Source organism: Mycteria americana, chromosome 7, assembly GCF_035582795.1.
Source record: "Mycteria americana isolate JAX WOST 10 ecotype Jacksonville Zoo and Gardens chromosome 7, USCA_MyAme_1.0, whole genome shotgun sequence".
In the NCBI taxonomy this organism is placed as follows: domain Eukaryota; kingdom Metazoa; phylum Chordata; class Aves; order Ciconiiformes; family Ciconiidae; genus Mycteria; species Mycteria americana.
The window spans coordinates 34287210-34307411 of NC_134371.1; positions in this window are offsets into that span (position 1 = coordinate 34287210).

Here is a 20202-nt window from a genome sequence, read left to right on the forward strand (position 1 = left end):
CACCAAACCAACAACATTAAGGTGTGAATTATGATTAAGGAAACAGTTTTACCTCCCAGAAATGGTGCAAATTTTTCCTTCCCTACAGATTATTTCTTGGATGGTAATGTGCACCTAAAACTATCAGTGTCTCTTGTCAACACACTTACATATTCCTCTTTATTTTATGGTACATTTTAGTCCAATCTATGCATATATGAAAGAGAAATACAGCTAAATGACAATGCTAGTAACAATAGCTGATGCAGGGTTGTCTGCTCTCTGGACACAGCTGCACTAGTTATTGTATGTCCGGCTATGATCTCCTCTTCAACATACAGCAAACAGAAAAGAGGGTAAAACCACCTGGGAGGCAGAGATGGTTTTGCTCTGAAAACAATACTGAGAGGGCAATACTGAGAGGTCCTAATCCAGAGTGTGACCACCTTTTGGACACATTACAAGAGCTTTCTTTTTTTAAAAAAAGGGGTTTTTGTCATTTGACAGCTGACATGAAAGGGGAAAGAGAAGAGGAGGATTAAAACAAAGCTAGGTGTGCGCATATCAAACTATGATTCTTCTGTGGGCAAAGGGGGAAGAACAAAGAATCTTTGAAGTTCCTTGGGGATCTTATCACAGGTGCATAGCTCACTCTAAGAACATTTAGATACAGCAGACCAGAAATACAAACGTTAGGTACAATCGCTTAACATCAATGTGACACAGGAAAATTAATCATAATTAGTTTTGAACACACAAAATTTTGTCTTACACCTTTCACTCTCTCTCAGCAGTGAAGAAACTTTAAGCATTAAATGTGCATAAGAGAACAACAAAACATAATTAATATTACAAATTTATATATCTTCTTTTATGTGTCCTTTTTATTGAGCTCCCCCCACCTCCACTTTGGTTATTCAGTATATCAGTTATGTATTAGAACATAACTCCTTTGCCTACAAAATTAAGGCATTGTAACATGAGAGCAAATTATTGTCATGTGAGTTAGATTTCCAAATAATTTTAAATAACTATGTCTTGCATATAATTATACATTTTCCAAGTAAGTCCTTCCTCACCATTAAACAACCCTCCCACCCCCCCAAACTAATAAAATGTAGTTAAGACAATTTCCAGGAGACGAACGGAGATATATGATGTATACACCTTGCTCAATGAATAAAATTAATTCAGCTAGTTCTGTTTGCAGAAGCTGAAAGCAGTTCATATTCTGTTCTAACAGTGTAACAAATTTATCACATTTTTTAGTAACAACATAAATTATTTTGGTGCATATAAGTGTGTTTTTAAAAGACATGCCATATATTAGACAGTAATTACAGTAATTCTACGCTGTATCAGTGATCTGAAAATGATTTTTTTTTTAAACTGGTTTTGTTCCACTGATGTTCTATGAATTTAATTCCTCTATTGATGTCCAGTGCTTAAGATTTCACTACCAAAATCAGTATTTCTTGAGGGGACTAGTTTGATGGCATTAGATATGAAAGTTCTTGTTTAAGAGCAGGACATCAGATAGCAACACAGCTATCTTTTTTATATTTGGATCTATAAAGTTAAGAAGAGGACTGAGCTGCTAAGCATTTTGAAATGCTGACTTGTCAACACAAAATAGAAAATGGAAATTCTTAGTTAAAAGTTTTATCTGGACCACTGAACACATTAAAGTCTCTAGCCAACCAGAATTTAGTTATAAACATGGAAAACTACCAAGCATTTATTTTCATGTATTATTTCTCAGCTTTAACAGTTTAAGAGCACAAAATGAACAAATGCAACTGACTGAGATTGAAAATATCAGTGTTCTTTCTAATAAATCTTAGGTTAAATGGAATATATTGATGATAAATTTTTTCCTTCATCAGAAAAAGCAATGTAATCCCTGTCATATTCTCTTATTAGAATAGATTGGAGTAATTCTATCACTTCAGTTCATCCCAGATATATTTGAAATTTTTAATGTGATTATTTATTAAAGTAGCTGGATTATACACACATGCACTTATTCATTGAACTTGGCTAGTTACTTTTTTCTTCAAAAAGCAAATTCTAGTGTTTTTGATAAAGATGGAAAAAGCTATTATATAAAGAGCTCAGATACACTGAGCAGTAATCCCCCTGCAAGCCCAGATGTTTGACTTTAAGGTTAATAGATGTCATTTCCACATAAGGACTCTAGGAACAAACAATTAATGAGAAGCTGAAGTTGCTTTGTAAGCAAGCTTGTTGTCACATTGATATAAGGTAATACATGTTTCAGATTGCTGAAGCCATCCATACTTACATGGAGGTATTCATCTGGTAAAAATTAAGGCATCTAAAATTAGGGTTTTAAGATAGAAGCATAGGCTTTTTCTATTTGCAATAAAGCTCAGAAGGGAAATTCAGACATCTCACTATCCTATACCTGTCCATCAACTATCCAAAGATCCCAGGCTCCTAACCTAGATTAGATGAATAATTTTGGACAGTGTGAATAATCAAGCCATGCACAAAAATGGGCAGAAGTCCTAAGACTGTTATTTATGCCAACTCTATTGAGCCTAGGGCCATTCCCTAGGAAAATCTGCAACGTAAGTAAGAGACTAGGGGGAAAAAAAGGAAAAAAAAAAGAAAAAAAAAAAGCTGTCATCAGAAAAAAAGCAGTTATAAAAAAAAAAGGCAATAAGAAGTCATTAAGGGCCACATTTAGCCACTGTATAATCATGCAGGAAGTTTCTTTAGTCAATGCACTGAAATTCAGTAAGGTGTGATGTAGCTGAATGTGAAGACTACTGCAGAATCAGGCCTTAAGGAAATATTTTTAAAACTTTAGGAGAAAATGTAAAATCTTATTATGAAATATGATGTTTGGAATTATAAATGACTTTCCCTTGGTAAGTTCTGGGAAATTTCCTTAAATCAAATTAAACTCAGGGAGATCAGCCTGCCTCATAAATCACTGGTCTGAACTAGGCATGCTTCAAGTGGTGCATATCCAAGTCAGGAAGCATGAGGATAAATTTGATGACATGAAATGAGCCTGTTAGACCTGGATAAAACTGTGAATAGGCACATTTTATGCCTTGCCTGCAACATTTTTTATACCTAGAAAACTGCAAATGAGGCTTGTTTTTGTAAAATATGGGATGAAGTGTCCACATATGCAAGATATATTGCTACAGACCCACTTGATCTTATTCAAGAGCTTATTGTACATTCACAATAATGAAAAACTTTTCTGCTCAAACAATTTTGGAGGTTACTTCAAAACTTAAATCTGAAAACGCTCAAGTAAGTACCAGGTCTTGGATATCTGCTTCTCCAATGTCTGTGGTAGCAGGCAGGAAGCAACTAGAGAACAGGCAAAACACTATGAATGAAGCCCCTTCAGCTTAAGTGTATCGCTGGGGTAAGAATGAGATCTTCTTTCTCCTTAAAAAATTATCACTAATTCACAATGTAAAGCTATACTATATGACTGTGCAAGACTTCATATACGATCAGTTAGATACAGTGGAAGGCACCTGTGACCAGCTTCCACTTGCTAGGAAAGCAGCAATTGCACTTGCCAGGTAATTGAATTTCACTCAGGAGGTGTTTGTGTGGTTCAGAGTCTTGCACGAAAGGACCTGCTGGTGAAGGAAAGCACCTGTGCCTGGCTCCTAATTAGTATTTAACTGGCACTTAGGGAGAACAGTGACCTGGAGTGCTGCAAATAGGGGCTGCTAACAGAGATGCAGCAGTTTGCATGCCAGTTTTGGGTGGGGGGGTGGAATGTCCCAGGGTACTGCTTGAACTGCTTTGAGATAGTGAGGTCTGTGCTGGTGTTCTGGTAGGAAAATTGGTGATCATTTCAGACCGTGGTGACACAACACAGGTTGCTGCTCCTGTAGCAACCCCTGGGCTGTTCTTATTATACCAGAGGCATCAACCCAAACAGAGCTGCTGAGGGGAGATGTGTTTAGCCATTCAGGTGATGGGCTGCAGCAAGTGCCTCGTGCTCCTCCAGGACCTTGACTGTGGGAGGTGTGCCTTCAATCACTGAGCTGTCAGAAGAAGGGATGCAGGAAGAGGTCAGTGGATTACGCTCCATATAGGAAGTTGAGCAGCAAATTGATAGGGTGCTAGCAGTGATGATGAAAGGAGAAGAGCTGAGGCCTCAGGGTGCAGAACAGGATGGCCAAAAGCAAGGCTTAGGCAGCGGGAGGGCAGTGATTCTTAGGACAAGACATCTTCAAAGCCTGGCATCCATGGCACCAAGATAGCCTCTCTCCCCTCATTTGGAAAAAAACAGATGGAGAAGACACATGGGGCCCTAGCAACAGAAGGTGGAGAGAAATGAATTAGTTCTTTTTCTGCTGGAAGAGACAATTGGGCCAACAGCTCCTGCTCAACAGGTCAAAGCCAGCAGGGAGAAGAAGCAGGGACTACTGATATGTTAGGACTGGAATACTGTGTCCAATTCTTCCCAGTTCAAGAGAGACATTGAATAACTGAAGATGGTCCAGTGGAGGGCCACCAAGATGATTAGAGGGTTGGAAAACTTGACAAGGTTGAACGAATTGGCGTTCAGCCTAGAGAGGAAAGGATTGAGGAGGAGATCTAATCCCAGTCTTTCAACAGAAGAATGCATAAAAGAAGATGAAGGAACTCTGTCTACCATGATGCAGGATGAAAGGAAAAGAGGTGATGGGCACAATTTGCTTCAGCAGAAAATCCATATGGATATAAGGAAAAAAAACTTTATTGTGACAACAATAAACATTGCAATGGATTGTGCAGAGAATTGATGGAATCAAGCCTTGCCTTGGCAGGCTCCTGGATGAGCTGGCTTTGGTCTCAAAAGACGGTGGTACCAGATGATTTCCAGACATCCCTTCTAGAGATCCCAACGTGGGATTTTCTGTGTTTTTATAAGGTTAAAGGAGTTAAATCTTATGGCCCCAGCCATACATGCCACTTCTGTTACGGCATTTCTGACCACAGTATAAGATTAATTGGTCCAATATTAGAAATGCTCTATTTTTCAAACTAATTTTAAACTGTAAATAGAGTTTATTAATTTATCTGGCTTGTACTGTCAGTATTGAATTCTCCTGTGATGCATCATTATGAATTATCACTGTAGTGCATTCATATTGTGAACACAAGAAACCCCGCTCAATACCTTCTAATTAAAATTCTGTGATTCACTAGTTTCAGTTACAAGATACATTTCACAAGGAACAATCAATTGTAAAACACAGTGAGAAAGTGCAGAAGTTCTGTAAAGAAAAATCTGGAAGGTTTTGTAGGAAGAACTCTGAAAAAGTCCTGCGGTGTGTAAGGTACTGCTAACATGAAGAATACATGTGAAGAAAAAGGATAGGTCAGCGATACCTTTTTCCTAGTGTACAGGCTTGTTTTCCTGGGAAATCACAAAATTATACAGAAGAAATTCTCTTCTCCTTCCCCTGCATGAGCAGGAGCAGCTGCTAAAAACAGGACTTTGTCTTTGCTGTAGGTGGGCATCTCCCCCTGGACTGCAGTTTCATTAAGGCCATGTGCAAAGACCTTTCTGCTTCTGGACAAGAAGAAAGAGCAAGTGTGCAAACACTGTGGAAATACTCATATTCCAAGAAAATTTCAGAACTGAGGGAAAGAGTACAGTGGTCTGTTATCTGAGAAAATAATTGAAAAAGTATCAAATCATTACTGCACACATGACAAGCAACATAGAAGTCCTCAGATAATGCCTTTGCTCTCTATTTAACAGACAGCTTTCCTTAAATCTTGGTCAAAGTACGCTGGCTGAAAAGAATTAATTGAAAGTTTAAGTGTGGACAGTTGAAGACTGATACACTCAAAATCTTAACATAAGGACACAAAGACAAAGCTGAATCCTACCTGAAGTAGCCATTTAGTGTGCAAACCTTCTTCAACAATCCTAAATACCAAAGACCCCCAAAACCAAACAAAAATCAAAATGCAAGTATCCCAATGAAATCCATAACTTTTTCTTTGGATTAAAAAAAAAATTCAGATGGCTTTCTCAAACAGTAACATTCTGCTCTGCCTCTCTGTTTACTAAACAATCAATCTGCAGTCCAGAAGCTATATGTATTACTTTATCAAGAATTTAGGGCCCACTGGAAAGAGTCATGATCCATGATTTGTGAATATAAAGTATTGGTTTCAGTCCCGGACTGCAGAAAAGTCAACAGAAATGTGTGCAACAGTGGATCAAAACAGCTACGAATTCATTTGACTGTATCTGATATTTTAAGATCTGCCCAATCTAAAGCTTGGATGAGGATATGGAGCTAATATCTCTTTATGATACTGATGGGTGATCTCCCTCCCACCTATCCCTAGAAAGAGGGCAGACATTCAGCCTCATAATCAGAAGGAACTTCTGAACTTTTTCTGCTTTTACAGACATCCTATTGCATTGACTTTCAAAACCTTATGATACAAAGCCTGTAACTCCATAAAAAAATGTTCCTTTGGCCCAGTGAAGTATATTAGAGAACTTATATACAGACTCATCTGGGTCAGTGGAGCCTTCCCAAGGAATCCAAGACAATAGAAAACCTTACTATTTTATGCTCTAAACCACATCAATTTCAATCTGTCTTCTGAAGAATCAGCACTCCATCTTTATGCATATATCTAGAAGGCCTTGATGTTAAAAAGACACACACAGAAACACATACACAAAGACAGAAATTCCTCCTCCCATCAGAAAAAAATCTTGTTAAAAAAAATTACTTCTCCAGACAAAGAAGTGCTTCATTGCTCAGACATCTCTACAGGAAAGGGCAAGGAAAAAACAGCCTATAACAATTATTAGTTCCTTCTGTTAACATTCAAAATCTTGTTATAGACAACAATAAAACACACATTATATGTAAAGCCAAAAATTTGTTATCAACATATTTAAAACCTTAATAGAATAATCAGAGAATTAATATTAGTTCAGATAAATTATTAGAATAAAAACAAAGAGTAGAATACTACTACACAGAAAATAATAACAACAACAATAATAATAGCTAAACTTATTATTTGGCTTCAGGCAAATGTATGTGGAGGGAGGTACAGCAAGTTATCAGCTTTGTGGAGGGAGGTACAGCAAGTTATCAGCATCCCAATTCCTTTGCTGGGAGGAATAGAACGTGATTTTCCACACCCCACCCCCACCCCCCAGGGACATGCTTGGTATTTTCATGTGTTGTCTAACAAGCTTATACACCTTGCTCTTCCTTCACTGGTGTGAAAGTTCATTCTATATATGAATTCACAGCATGTGGTGCATTTTGCGTAGGTTAGATATTTGGGTTTTGTTCTCTTTGTTACCTCTAAACTAATTTTGTCCAACTCCAGGTCTTTGTTTTTTTAATTGACTATAGGTGCATTGTCCAGAGCCAAGCCTGTGCCCCATGTCTTACTATCCTGTGCTGACCTCCTCTACACTGCAGGCTGTGTCCCCATGTCTCAAGACTTCTTCTGTCATACTGAGTCTGTAGTCCTCCATACTACATCATTATGTTCAAGTCATGTTCTGCTACACAAAATAATACTTCTTAATACTATTTATTAAAAACTCTTGTTGTACCATAGAAAGAAAAGCAAAAGAAAAACAAATTAGCTATAGCTACCTAGTTGCTAGGAAAAAAAATGTTACAGCTAAACTGAGTAAAATCAAAGCTACTGCCAGCAAGTCAAGAAAAGTTCAGACAAAAAAAGCCTGATAAGGCTCAGTGCTAAGGCTTTGCAAACTCAGTACAAAGTTTGTGACCGGTTACTACAATTGGCAATACCTTATGGCAGAGTTACACTTCCTACTTGTCTAGAAAATCACTAAGAATACACAGTGCAATGTAAATACCTATATCTGACTGAAGCTTTCAGAGATGCTAATAAAAAAAAATTATTTACTGTAACAGGATTTTCAATGATACTCTGGTCTACCCTATTAACCCCAAAGGACACATTAAATGCTTAGCACAATTTCAGATATTCCAGTGGTACTAGTACGATGGCCTAATTTCCATTTAGAAGGACACTGGCTTGCCTTTGTTTTCATTTCCAGAGTGCTTCTTTAAGTTTACAAATGTTTCACTAAGTTTTATTAAATGCATTAAGCTGAGAGTAAGGAGCTGCACTTTGCACACTGGGTAAAATGGAATCCACGGAAAAAGCCTATTATCAAATGTGATAAAAAATGATCTATGAATGCTTTAGCTAATTTGTAGCTTGAGGGAGGGTGATTTTTACTTGCAGTTTATTTAAGGGAATGAATTAACATTTTGCCAAACAGATCATACAAATAAAATAAATCACCATTTTTATTAGATATTTTTTCTTTTTTTTTTAAATTTCCCTGTAGCAAATGTATATTCTCCCTGTTAGCAGGCAGGCTGAACTGACTCATTTAGGAAGTACTGATGTTTTGCCAACTCAGGAATTTTACTGTAAGTCTGATGATACCTGATTTATGTTTTAAAGTCCAGGTCTTGGAAAGTTGTCATTAAGTAAGTCTTCACTATGCAGACACACAAAGTTTCTAGTCCTCAAGCTTGGCTAGAAATAATTTGTAATATAATGGGAATATAGTGGGAATATATGGCAATATAATGGGAATAGCCTTCCAGATGGCATGTTCCATACCAGCCTCAAGCTAAAAGAAAAATCTGAAGTTTTCCAAGCTGCCAAAGCCATCAAAGTTTCTGATATGTAAAGTCTCCCGTTTCTGTGGCAGATAAAAATCTCACTGTCCTTGCTCTGAGTACAGCTGATATCTGTGGCTGAAACTCCTTAGTGTGAAAAATCAAAACCAATACATTAAACAAGTCCAAGTCCTCAAGTGTACAGTGCAGTCTCATGCTTTTTAAGCCTGATTCTGAGGTTCAAATGCTTGTTGTTTTTGTTATTATGCAAAGTATATTTAATTTATGCTAATATATCTGTCTGATTACTGGGTTTTTTGTTACTTGGAAGCTCACAACTAATCAAAAAAATATTTCTATCCTTGGCTGAACTTCAATTTTTATATTCAAAATTTTTTACATGCTACAACGTTCTTGGCTCCTTGAGAAGAAGATACTGTTTTTGGAGAAGAGTAAGCTCTTCATTCAACATATCCAACATTTTTGTCTTAGTTCATATATACTTTGTGCTAATTAGGACAGAACCTTAAATAGGATTAATTATTATATCAATGGAGCATCTAATCTGCACCACACCGAACAACTACTTCATTTGTTAATGAAACTCTACCATATTACTATTTTGAAAATAAACTAAGAAAGAGGAAGAAAGCATGAGAAACAGCCCTGTGACAGCCAGGTGAGAGAAGAAGGAGGAGGAGGTGCTCCAGGCACTGGAGCAGAGATTCCCCTGCAGCCCATGGAAAGACCACAGTGGGGCAGATATCTACCCTGCAGCCTGTGCAGAGGACCCCACACGAGAACAGGACTGCAGGACTGCAGCCCGTGGAGAGGACTCAGGGGAAACAGGGGAAAAGTGGGAGGAGAAAAGAGCTGCAGAGGGGAACTGTTATGGACTGCGACCTCCCCATTCCCCATTCCCCCTTCACTGCTCTGGCAGGGAGGAGGTATAGGAGCTAGCAGTGAAGGAATGAAGTTGAGCCTGGGAAGAAGGGAGGGGTGGAGGGGGGTGGAAGCTGTTGTTTTAGTTCATCTTTGTTTTGTACTATCCAATTCAGTTATTAATTGGCAATAAATAATTAGGTTTCCCCAAAGAGTTTTAAAATCAGGAAATATATGATCTGACTTCAATGCAGAGAACAAAGATCTGGGATTATCTGTGTTTACTAAATCAAGGTATAATTCACCAGTAGGTCACTTTGCCAGAAAACATAATCCTAGTTGTAGAATCACAGAATCATAGAATCATAGAATCATTTAGGTTGGAAAATACCCATTCCTTAAATCTTACTGTCAAATCACACACAGCCTACAGAGAGCACAGACATGGCTACTATTTACTGTAATGTATTACAGTTCAATGTGAAAGCTTTTTGCAATGTGAGATGTGTGTCTAAGCAAAGTGAAGGGTGAATCATGTAAAATAACTCCATAGCCCATTCAGAACTTCCTAATGAGACATGCTTTTCATTTTCCAGATCGATAAAAGTTCAAAGAATCTAAGAGGCAGGACATACCTGAGCACTTTTCATCTAGTTGAACTGTGTGGTGAAGCAGTGCATTTGCATTGTTTTTAACTATTATGAGAATGGGTAAGAAGTTATACTTGGAATAGGTGAAGCTTGACAAGAGCTAAGTAAGACTGGGCAGAGCTCAGCTGTTACCTTCCCTGACATCAGTGGGACTATGTTTTAACCACTTACATGATACATACATTTGTGTATCAAGACTGTAAAGCCAATCTGTAATGTAAAACAAATTTCTCTTTTGGTTTCTAGATTGTTACAAATCACAGCATCCATATCATGAAAGGATCAACACTACAACCAGTAATAAAGACGTTTGTGGTCTTTTGCATTGTGCTTACAAAGCTTATAAACATTTCTACAGCATGACAGATTGTGTGAACACAATGAGCCACAGCCTTACACAGTGTACCTCCATCTAAAATTTGAGAATTACATAATTTGCAAATTACATAAGATAGAAGATATATGGTTCTCATACATAAAATATTTATATCTATCACAGCCTGTATCTTACATCTTACACCTTACATCTTACACCTTACATCTTATTATTATTGAGATATATTTCTCCAGATAGTTGGCACTTTTCAATCATTGTCATCCTTGTCAACTTTTTCTCAGTCGTTCATTCTTAGATGAACACATTTTTAACTCATAAAACCCTGCAGTGATCTTAATATGAGGACTATGAATACTGAGGAATGAGCCAGTGAACTGAAAGTTTCCATCAGGTTCTAAATTACTCTCAGAACTGAAGGTGTGTAAGACAGTAAGAATGTACTAGGTTCACCTCTAATTGTGAATGCTCTCGTATTTAAAGCATCCTGCAATTTGAGCAAACACACAGAGTCACTTCTTCATTGCTGCTGAAGGCTGTGGGGCCTGTACACCATCACTTTCAGACTTCCACAGGGATTAAATTCGAATTCAAAGTGAGAGTCTCTCTCTCTCACTTTCCTCTTCCTCTATGACCAGCTGGTGAGAACAAATCTCCTATCCCTCCCCTTTCCAATTCTGAATTCACCATCCTTATTTCCTTGCCAATTAAATTGTACCCTTATAGATAGGGACCATTCTGGAGTTATATATACAATTTTAGGCTGCTCAAAGGAGAGGAGCTATATACTGCTTCTGAGCTGATATGAAACCAAGAGTAATTCTGCTGAAATCAAAACTCTTTGATGATACATAAGACAGAAGCTAAACTCAGCTAGGCCTTCCAGATCAATAGTGGGTTTTACTTACAATTATTCCTGTTAGATATATTCCGTGCTTGCTAGAACAGAAACATTTTAACTGTCTTTTTAAAATAGCTGTATGTTTTAAGCCTTGCTTAATGAAAAGAGCTTGATACTCCATCGCTTTGATCTCTTGCATTATGTCTTCCCAGGATCAATTTACTTTCTCTCAGTATCCTGTCTGATCTGTAGGTATCTCCATGCCTACAACAGAGTATCTGCCTTCTCCTATAGACTGTCCAGGCTGTTGGAGAAGCAACAACACTGGCAATCAGGCACTGTATTTTTAGCAAATCTAAACAAGGTTTGGGTAAAAACAGATTGCTATGTATATGTCACAGTAAAACAGCATCCCCACATGGGAAAACAGTATTAATTTAATTTTATTAGGTAAACAGAAATCTAAACAGAAGCTCAGGGAATGGCCTCTATTTCTGCTTAACATTTTAATCACAAGTTATTCATTTAATACCATCAGATTTATAACAGGTTACTACCAACCACAGATGGAGGACAGCTTATAGCAGTCTACAAATCATCTACTCCTGCTGCAAGGGAAGTTTTTGACACATCTCACTACTTCATCTCCTGCAGTGGACACTGTGCTTGATTTTCATGTCAGTGTTAAGCCATGACTTATATCATATATTACTGCCTAAATCCTCTGTAAGCTCTTGACAGGTATTGTGATCCAATAGTCAAAAAGTTCTTAATTTTCTGTGACTGTCTGTGGTTTCACTCTACAGAAATATTTCTTGTTGTAAAAGTTTGTTTAGAACTTTCTCTACCAACCTACTCAATATGAAAATACTTTCTGATGGACATGCTATTCAGTAATTGCTTACTATTTCTTGAGTAAACTAAGTCTGGAAAAATAATGCCTGAAAAGCTTTGAAACAAAATTTTTTTTTTTTTTACCATCCTTTTCTGCATATTCCTCATTAAAAAACCTTGTCTCCCATTTTTCAAATATTAATGTTCAAAAAACTATCAACATTAACTGAACAACTGTAAATAACATTACAAATATTACCTAAGGTAGAACTCTATTTCTAGATTTCTGTAAGATATAAAATTTTTTGCATTAGAAATTTCTTAGCATTATTCTTTGAATAGGACCACTCTTAGCACTTAAAATGTGGTTATGGATGACAGCAGTTTTTAACACTTTCAACTGGTCAAAGTTCATCAAAGAAAGAGTCAACTCAATTCATTGGGACACCTGTTGTTTCTAGTGCAGCTGTTTTTCCTGGTCTGAGATCCATCAAAAGGCTTCATCCTAAACATAACGTAGGGTTATTATTGTCTGAAGAAAAAACCCAATCCCTGAATGAGACACCTCTGAAAGAGAAGTAGCAAGGATTATTAAGGAATTAAAAGCTTTCAGAGTTTAAACAGCAGAACCTGCAACCATAAACACAATTTTGTATAAGTCTTTTCACTTACATGATACAACATGATTCACAAAATGAAAGAAGACTTAGGGTATAAAGCATAAGCTCTTGGCCAGCTCCAGAGGAGAGAAGAAAATGAGAGAGAGAGAAGGGAGGGAGGGAGGGAGAGAGGGAGGGAGGGAGGAAAGAAAGGAAGGAAGGAAGAAAAGAAGGAAGGAAGGAAGGAAGGAAGCAAGGAAGGAAGGAAGGAAGGGAAAAAATAAAAATCAGAGAAAGGTCTTTTAAAGCAAAACAGGTATATTAATTCTTTGTTCCTATACTCATTTGCATGGGTACAGTGACAGATGGCTCAAAACAACATAATAATTTTTTCCATTTTGCAACCTTAAGCCACTGTCCTAACAACACTGCACAATTCAGGTAAACCTGGTAGAACTTCCATTGACTTAAACTGCTTAGGTCATTATATTTACGTTACTAAATAATGATGCAGAGTATCAGAGTTATAGGCAAATCATACTGTCAGAAGCAATCCGATCAAAGAAGGATACTTATATGAGACCAATTACCTTCTCATATCAGTACATCAAATTTATAACATAGATTGCATCTAAAAAGAAAAGAAAACCCACTGGTTAATATGGCTCTCAAGAACATAAAATTGAATGAACTTGTTGAAGGTTAATATTTGTTAAGTTGAAAATAAAACTTGTATTATGTATTAAACAAAGACTTCATAACATAAATAATCAAGATGAAAAAATAAGGTAATCAGGACTTCCTGAAACAGAAAGTCAACAGGACTTCCCAGTCCTGAAATTACTAAGTAGCTGGTGGTTGGCAACTGGGTTTTTTTATCCTAATGGATATGAAAAGAATATTTTCTATGTGCTATTATGGTTGTTATAAGACTTTAAAAGGCTTTTCTTTCAGTGACAAGAAGTATAGGATGAGGCTGTAGACAGCAAATTCTATTAAGCTGCTGCAGTAAGCAGGGAACAGCCTGGGCACAGACCACTCTCAGCGTGCAGGGAGATCTGGATCCCTGTAAACATACAATATATGAAATCTTTGGTGGTAGTAGTTTAGCCATAATTAACTTTTTGTTGAAAGTGGGAGGAAGAGAGAAATACTGAGTTTATATATCTGTGTGGTTGCAGCCCACTCACTTAAATAACTCAAATGATTCTTATATCAATGTTAATGTATAGCACAAACTCAATGGCTGTATAAGCACAATTGTTTCAGCTGACATTTTTCACAGCACCAATGAGTATGGCACTAAACAAACTGTATCATCCCTGTCTGTCATATGTTTGTCCTTACTTTATTCTACAAAAAAATAAAGTATGAGATATCTATAGAATGAGTAAGAGGTTATTATATCAAATGTAATTATGTAATAATTTTTAATAAGCAATTTGTTATAAAGAATTATATACTATATTATGCAAAGAATCTTTTTAATCATTGTAAGATATTTTTTCTCATTTTTTTTCAAGTACATTAGAACATTTATTTCTATTTTTTGCTTTTTTTTTTGGTTCCCTAGAAGATACAAGACAGGTTTATTGTTCTGTCTTCTGATTTGTTTAAGTTGGTACTACTATCTTGAGACACTACTTTACTAAAGAACATGTGATGAAATACTTGAGATAGAACAGTAAACTTGGTGTATTTTAGGATACCTTGAGAGATTGGTGCTACAGATATATTGTTGTTACTCAAATCAGTAACAACATGTTTTCCATGTGTACTTCTTGCATGAAAGGAGAAAGAACTTTAAATATTTAATGTTTGCAACATTCGATAGAAAATTATTAATGTTGTTGGCTGTAAGCATCTCTTCTCATGAGTACACCACAACTCCTATCCTTAAGGTACTTTCTGATCTGGATTTTGTGAGGAAAATTATAATATTAGCTGCTTTTAGAAATGAATAATCATGAATCTTTGGGTTTTCTAACTACCTTAAGTGGGACTCTAAATTAGATAGGTCAAAGGAAAGAAAGCATTTCTGCACAGAACTACAGGAATTAAATGGACTCTATAAAAATCATAACCTTGAAAGTTAAAAAGAATGTTGCAAAAAACAGGACCTTGACAAGCTGTGGGTTTTTTGTTTTTTTGGCAGTGTGGTCCCCCGTCGTCCCCCCCCATCCATGACTTCAGGGATTTATAACAAATAATTTGACACATTCTTCTATATTCAAGTTTCCTCACTGTTTGCATCAAAGTTTCTACATTTACTTCATATTTTCAGTCACTCAGAACTCTATCCTTTGGTTTTGCCCTGAGAAAAATTTCAGTTAGCAGTATGAGCAGGAAAAAACCCATCATCTTGTCACTCCTTGACAGCGGAAAAAAAAAAAAAACCCACCACTCAGGAGGAGTAATACACCAACGAGCATGGGACAGCCTTATCCTGCAGTACTTTACTTTTAATGTGTTTTTGCAATGAGAACTGAGAATTTAATTTGGGCTTTACTACAATGCTGCATCATTAATTTCCAAACACCTCTAGAACTTTTCCATTTCCCTGGCTTCATTGTTAAATCTTGAATTAGACTGCATTAGCCTTTACTTCAGTGAATTATCTACCTCAGTCTTACGCAGCTGTTCTACTTCTCTTCCTTTAGATAAATGTTTTATTTTCCTCCTCTCTTCTTCCTGACATTTTTTCTTTCTTGAATGTTTGAGATAAAACATCTGTACTAATCCTTACTTTCACGTCTGAAAACTAACAGTTAACAAAGGACTGCAGGAATATCCTATTCAACAGCTATGCAAATAACAGAGATGGTTAACAGAGGCCAGAAATACAATTTTGTGATGTTTTAGATTCTTTTTTCATTCTACTTTGGAAAAAATGTTAAACCTTAAAAGTCTTTCAAAAAAACATAATTTTGCAAATATCTAGTTTTTGCTCAGAGAGGTTTGGTTTTAATTTCATCTTCTCCTCAACCAGTGGATTTACCAGGCCCTCATAAAACTGCCAGTGAGAAAGGCTGTGAAAGTAGACACAACTCCATGAGATACTTAGCTGTCAATGAAATGGAATTTTCTACTGAAAAACTTTCTGACCAGCCTCAGTGAATGATAACAACTCTGACAGATCTCTCTTACGTAGGAAGATTTAAGAGAGTGTATGTGTCATATGTACATTCACCTCAGTAACTCCTTATTCTCGTAGCACCAAAGTATTTCCTATTATCTCACCAGGCTCTACATCATCACCTGTAAGGAAAGCTAGGTGTCAATGCCAAACTCAAATCAATAAAGAGCTGAAGTACCTGTAATGGTGCTAGAGGTAATGTTTCAATTAATCTTTCTGAATTAATGTCTGCTTCATTTCCAGGAAGTCCAGAGGCATACGTAATGGACCCATTTTGCACTATTAAAATACTAAAAGAAAAATGTTGCTTCTCTAATTTGGATTACAGACCTACAGGAGGAATTAGGTAGGAGGAACACCACCATGAACCAGTTTGATTCTGGGAAAAAACAGAGAAAAGTGCAGTCCCTTTTTATTGCCTTTTGCAACCAGCTAGAAAAGCAAAGAGGAATATTGTTTCTGCACTGTACTATGACCAGGAGCACACAAATTTGCTGCTAATTCAGCCTAAAAGTAATCACAGGCCCTGGTCACTGGTGGATTTGTGACGTTGCAGAGAGACCTCTCCAACTGACCTCCTTTTGAGGTCCTGGAATATTTGAACTGTCCATCTAGCATCAAAATCAATTGGAGAGAGTGAATGTTGCTCAAAACGGCTGGACACGTGCAAGTTCATGACAGTGATTGCAAGAGCCTGGTCCCCATGAACTCTATATTCGTTTCAGGGAGAATGAGTGACTTGTGCTTCCTTCTCCAAACACAGGGCACAGGTGCCTGCTGCCTTTCTCTCCTACAGTCTCTTTTATAATAGTCAAGCTATTATAATCTGGCTGTATATACTGGTGATGAAGCTTTCTAACAGAACTGCTGATAATGCTGTTATTACTTGGTAATTTCTTCCATTGTGAACACAGGAGTGCAATGATTGTCTGATGCTTGATTGTGATTTTGTCAATATGGAGCTCTCACTTGCCGACAACCAAGAAAGTATCTGATTACCTCTTTTTTTCTGTACCATTAAACGTATTTGAGTATCTCTGCTCTCCTGCTAGGCCAACTAGCAGGAGGGCTCCTCATTACTTCATTCATTGTTTAGTAACAAAACAGCTGTAGGAGTTCAAGTGAATGGCTGAGTGGCAGAAACAGTGCCATGTTGTTTCAGCACAGCACCTTTTGCTGTGCAAAATATACATGTATGCTGCCTGTAAGCAGCATACTAAGATAACCACTGTGTAATTTAGTTCTGTTGGCTGTCGGAGCTCAGTAATTCAATACAACTCATTGTAAAGCTGCCACAAAGAGAGGCAAATGGATCTGAAGTGTAAGAACTCAATGACAACTGCATGTACAACCTAGGCTGGAATTCAGCTCAGTCCTAAAAGCTTCACATTCAGAATTAGCATAAGGCCAGTAGCATTTCTTCACATTTATGATGTTGCCATTGATAATAGAATCTGGGCATAAGCACCCATAGGAAACTCAGATATGATATAGTTCCATTATAGTTTGCAGCCCATATGGCAATAAATGTATCCTCCAGAACAGCTCTTAAATTCTAACTCTCACAAATAACAAATAACAACATTATCACCATTCCATGAGGGAAGGCTAATAAATTTTAACAATAACTAAAGCAAAAATAATGCCCTAAAACCCAAGTGAGTGAACTGTTTCAACGGAGCTGGATGAAAACCAGGGAAACATTAAGAAGCATAAATACAGTACAGTGCAGTACTTAAAAATTTGGGTTACTTCAATCCTCCAAGAACCAATAAGCTTCAAAGTTGCTTCCCCTTTATGGGAACAGAAACTTCCATCAGACCTCATCATACACATGCAAATGCATGATAGAACAAAAATATTGAGAGTTAAGTAGCAAGGATACAAAATCATACTGTCAGAAAGAAGGATGTGGTGGTTCAAAAGCTTTAAATACTATTTGGTCATTGAAAATCTCTAAATATACGCAGTTCTCATACTACATTAAACCAAAACAAGTGTAACATGCCCCACTCCCCCCCAAAAAAAATTTTGAGACTTATCTCTTGTGAGGGGTAAGGCTTATTGAAAATCAGCAAAAGAAGATGCATTAACTCTTCCATTGAGTCTGCAATTGCAAACAGGGCATATCACTATTCTAATGAAATGCATCAAGGGATAAACAATTATTTTTTGGCTCTTTGTATCTTGTCTATAAAGATTTATCTCCTTGCTTGTACATTTTTGTGCATTGTACAATACCATAAAAATGACTAGCACATACAGAATCACAGAAAATGGGGCTGGTTGGAACACCATTTAGTCCATTTTCTTACAGCAAGGCAGCACTAACTATCCAAATGCAGTTCCTGGCAGATGGTGGTGTACTTTGTTCTCACAGAACTTCAGTAACTGAACCTCCACAATCCTCCCATACAATTTATTCCAGTACTTCACAACTCTTACATGAACTAACAGAACGTGTTTTTAATATCAAACTGTAGCAAGAAAAGATTATGGTTTAAGCCATATTTTTCTACTTTCTTCACAATGGACAGGAAAAGTGGATAATTTCCTCTCCCTTTGAAGTTTGTTATAAAGACCATTGTTTTCTTTCCAGAGTAAATATGCAGAAGAAAGTTACAGAGAATTAATGATCTCATAGTCCCTCTAAGGACTTCGAAATAACCTAGGTAGCTTTCACTAAATTAATTATTGAACTTTTTCTAATTAAAATTGTTCATAAGAAATGCTTTCTAACAACACAAGGGAAGCTTGGCATGCCTGGTGAAAAACTGTGCTTGCACCTTCAGTGTTTGATTACCAAAGTAAAGTTAGATGAACATTTAAAAGGCCTCACAAAAGCCAAAACAAAAGTTTATCTGCAGATATAATACAGTGCTTTCTTATATTTACTGATCCCAGTGATTCCAAGACAGATTTCCTTACCTTGTGGTTAAAAAGGTGCCCTTTCTCCCCACTGCTAGTCCTGCAAATGATTTGCACCTTCTATAGGCTAACACCCCTGCTTTCTCTCAGCCCAATTTCGGATTTTGCTGTTCCTAGCACAGTTTCTCTAGGAATTCTTGATTTTGCATGTGGTCAGCATCAGCTGTGTCACGTGGCAGGGAAGGGTGGGGGGCAGAGTGGGAAAGGGGAGGCTAAATCTTTTCTTTAGCTCAAGTTGTGAAAGAGGTGGTGTGGCGCAACTCTCTGAATTTGTAACTACTGCTAATGCTGCTGAAGTCTCCAATTATGGGCAGCATGAAGGCTCAGCTCCCGAAAATAGGAATCCACTCTCAAAATTACTGTTCAGCCTTAAACAAGACTAGAGTAGTATGGCACTGGAAATGGAACTAACACTTTTCTTAGGCACTACAATGGTGCAAGCAGTAAAATTTTATTTTTTGTCATTACTGCCAGAACCATACTGGTTGTATAGACTTGGAGAAGGAAGACATTTTGGAGTTGTAAATTTTTGAGAACTGATTCTACTATTAAGCAACATAGAGAATAACATAATGTAGAGTTCCTATCCTCAGCAATAGAGGAATTCATAAGGAAGACTGAGATTTAGACACTTTTTTATTTTTACTAGACTAATGCTATAGTACATTGACACACTGGGAAATCAAGAGAAGGTTTCAGCTGAAAGACTGTGATTGGGTATAAATTGCAAGTCAGTGCTTTGAAATGTTGCAAAGAATGCCACTATCTGTCTATTTAAAGAGTAGAAAGGTGGTTGACAATTCCTATTTAGGGAGGACTGATGTGTACATTTGGCTGTTCTAACTTTATACTTATTGGAGAAAAGATTAAAAATACAGATAAATATTAAACTGAATGGAAGCTGGTAGTTTCCTTGTAGTAGCCACAATAGACACATTTATTCAGGATGAAAGTGCATACTGTCTTTTTAAGAAGATGTCAATATCCCTAATATGTAAAACCTTTTATTTAAGAACAATTTACATGAAGAACACTTTTATTTATCCTATGTTCACAGTCAGTTTGGCTACTTGGTTTATAAGTGCTGTATAACTGACAACTAATTGACAAAAACTCATTTTGTTGTTTTAGCTATGCAATTAGTCCTCTAATACACTACAAAAGATGTCTAATAAGAGAGCAAAAAAGCCATCAGGTTAAAGAATTGCATTTCTTCTTCAATTTCAGGAGAATTACAATTTTTCTGGATGTCTAAGACTGACTTCTTTTAGGCTAATAGTAGTGATGGGATATATATAATTGGATGTAAGAAGGCAGTAAAGTAGCCAAAAATAAATGCAAAAAAAAAAAAAAAATTAGCAAGCA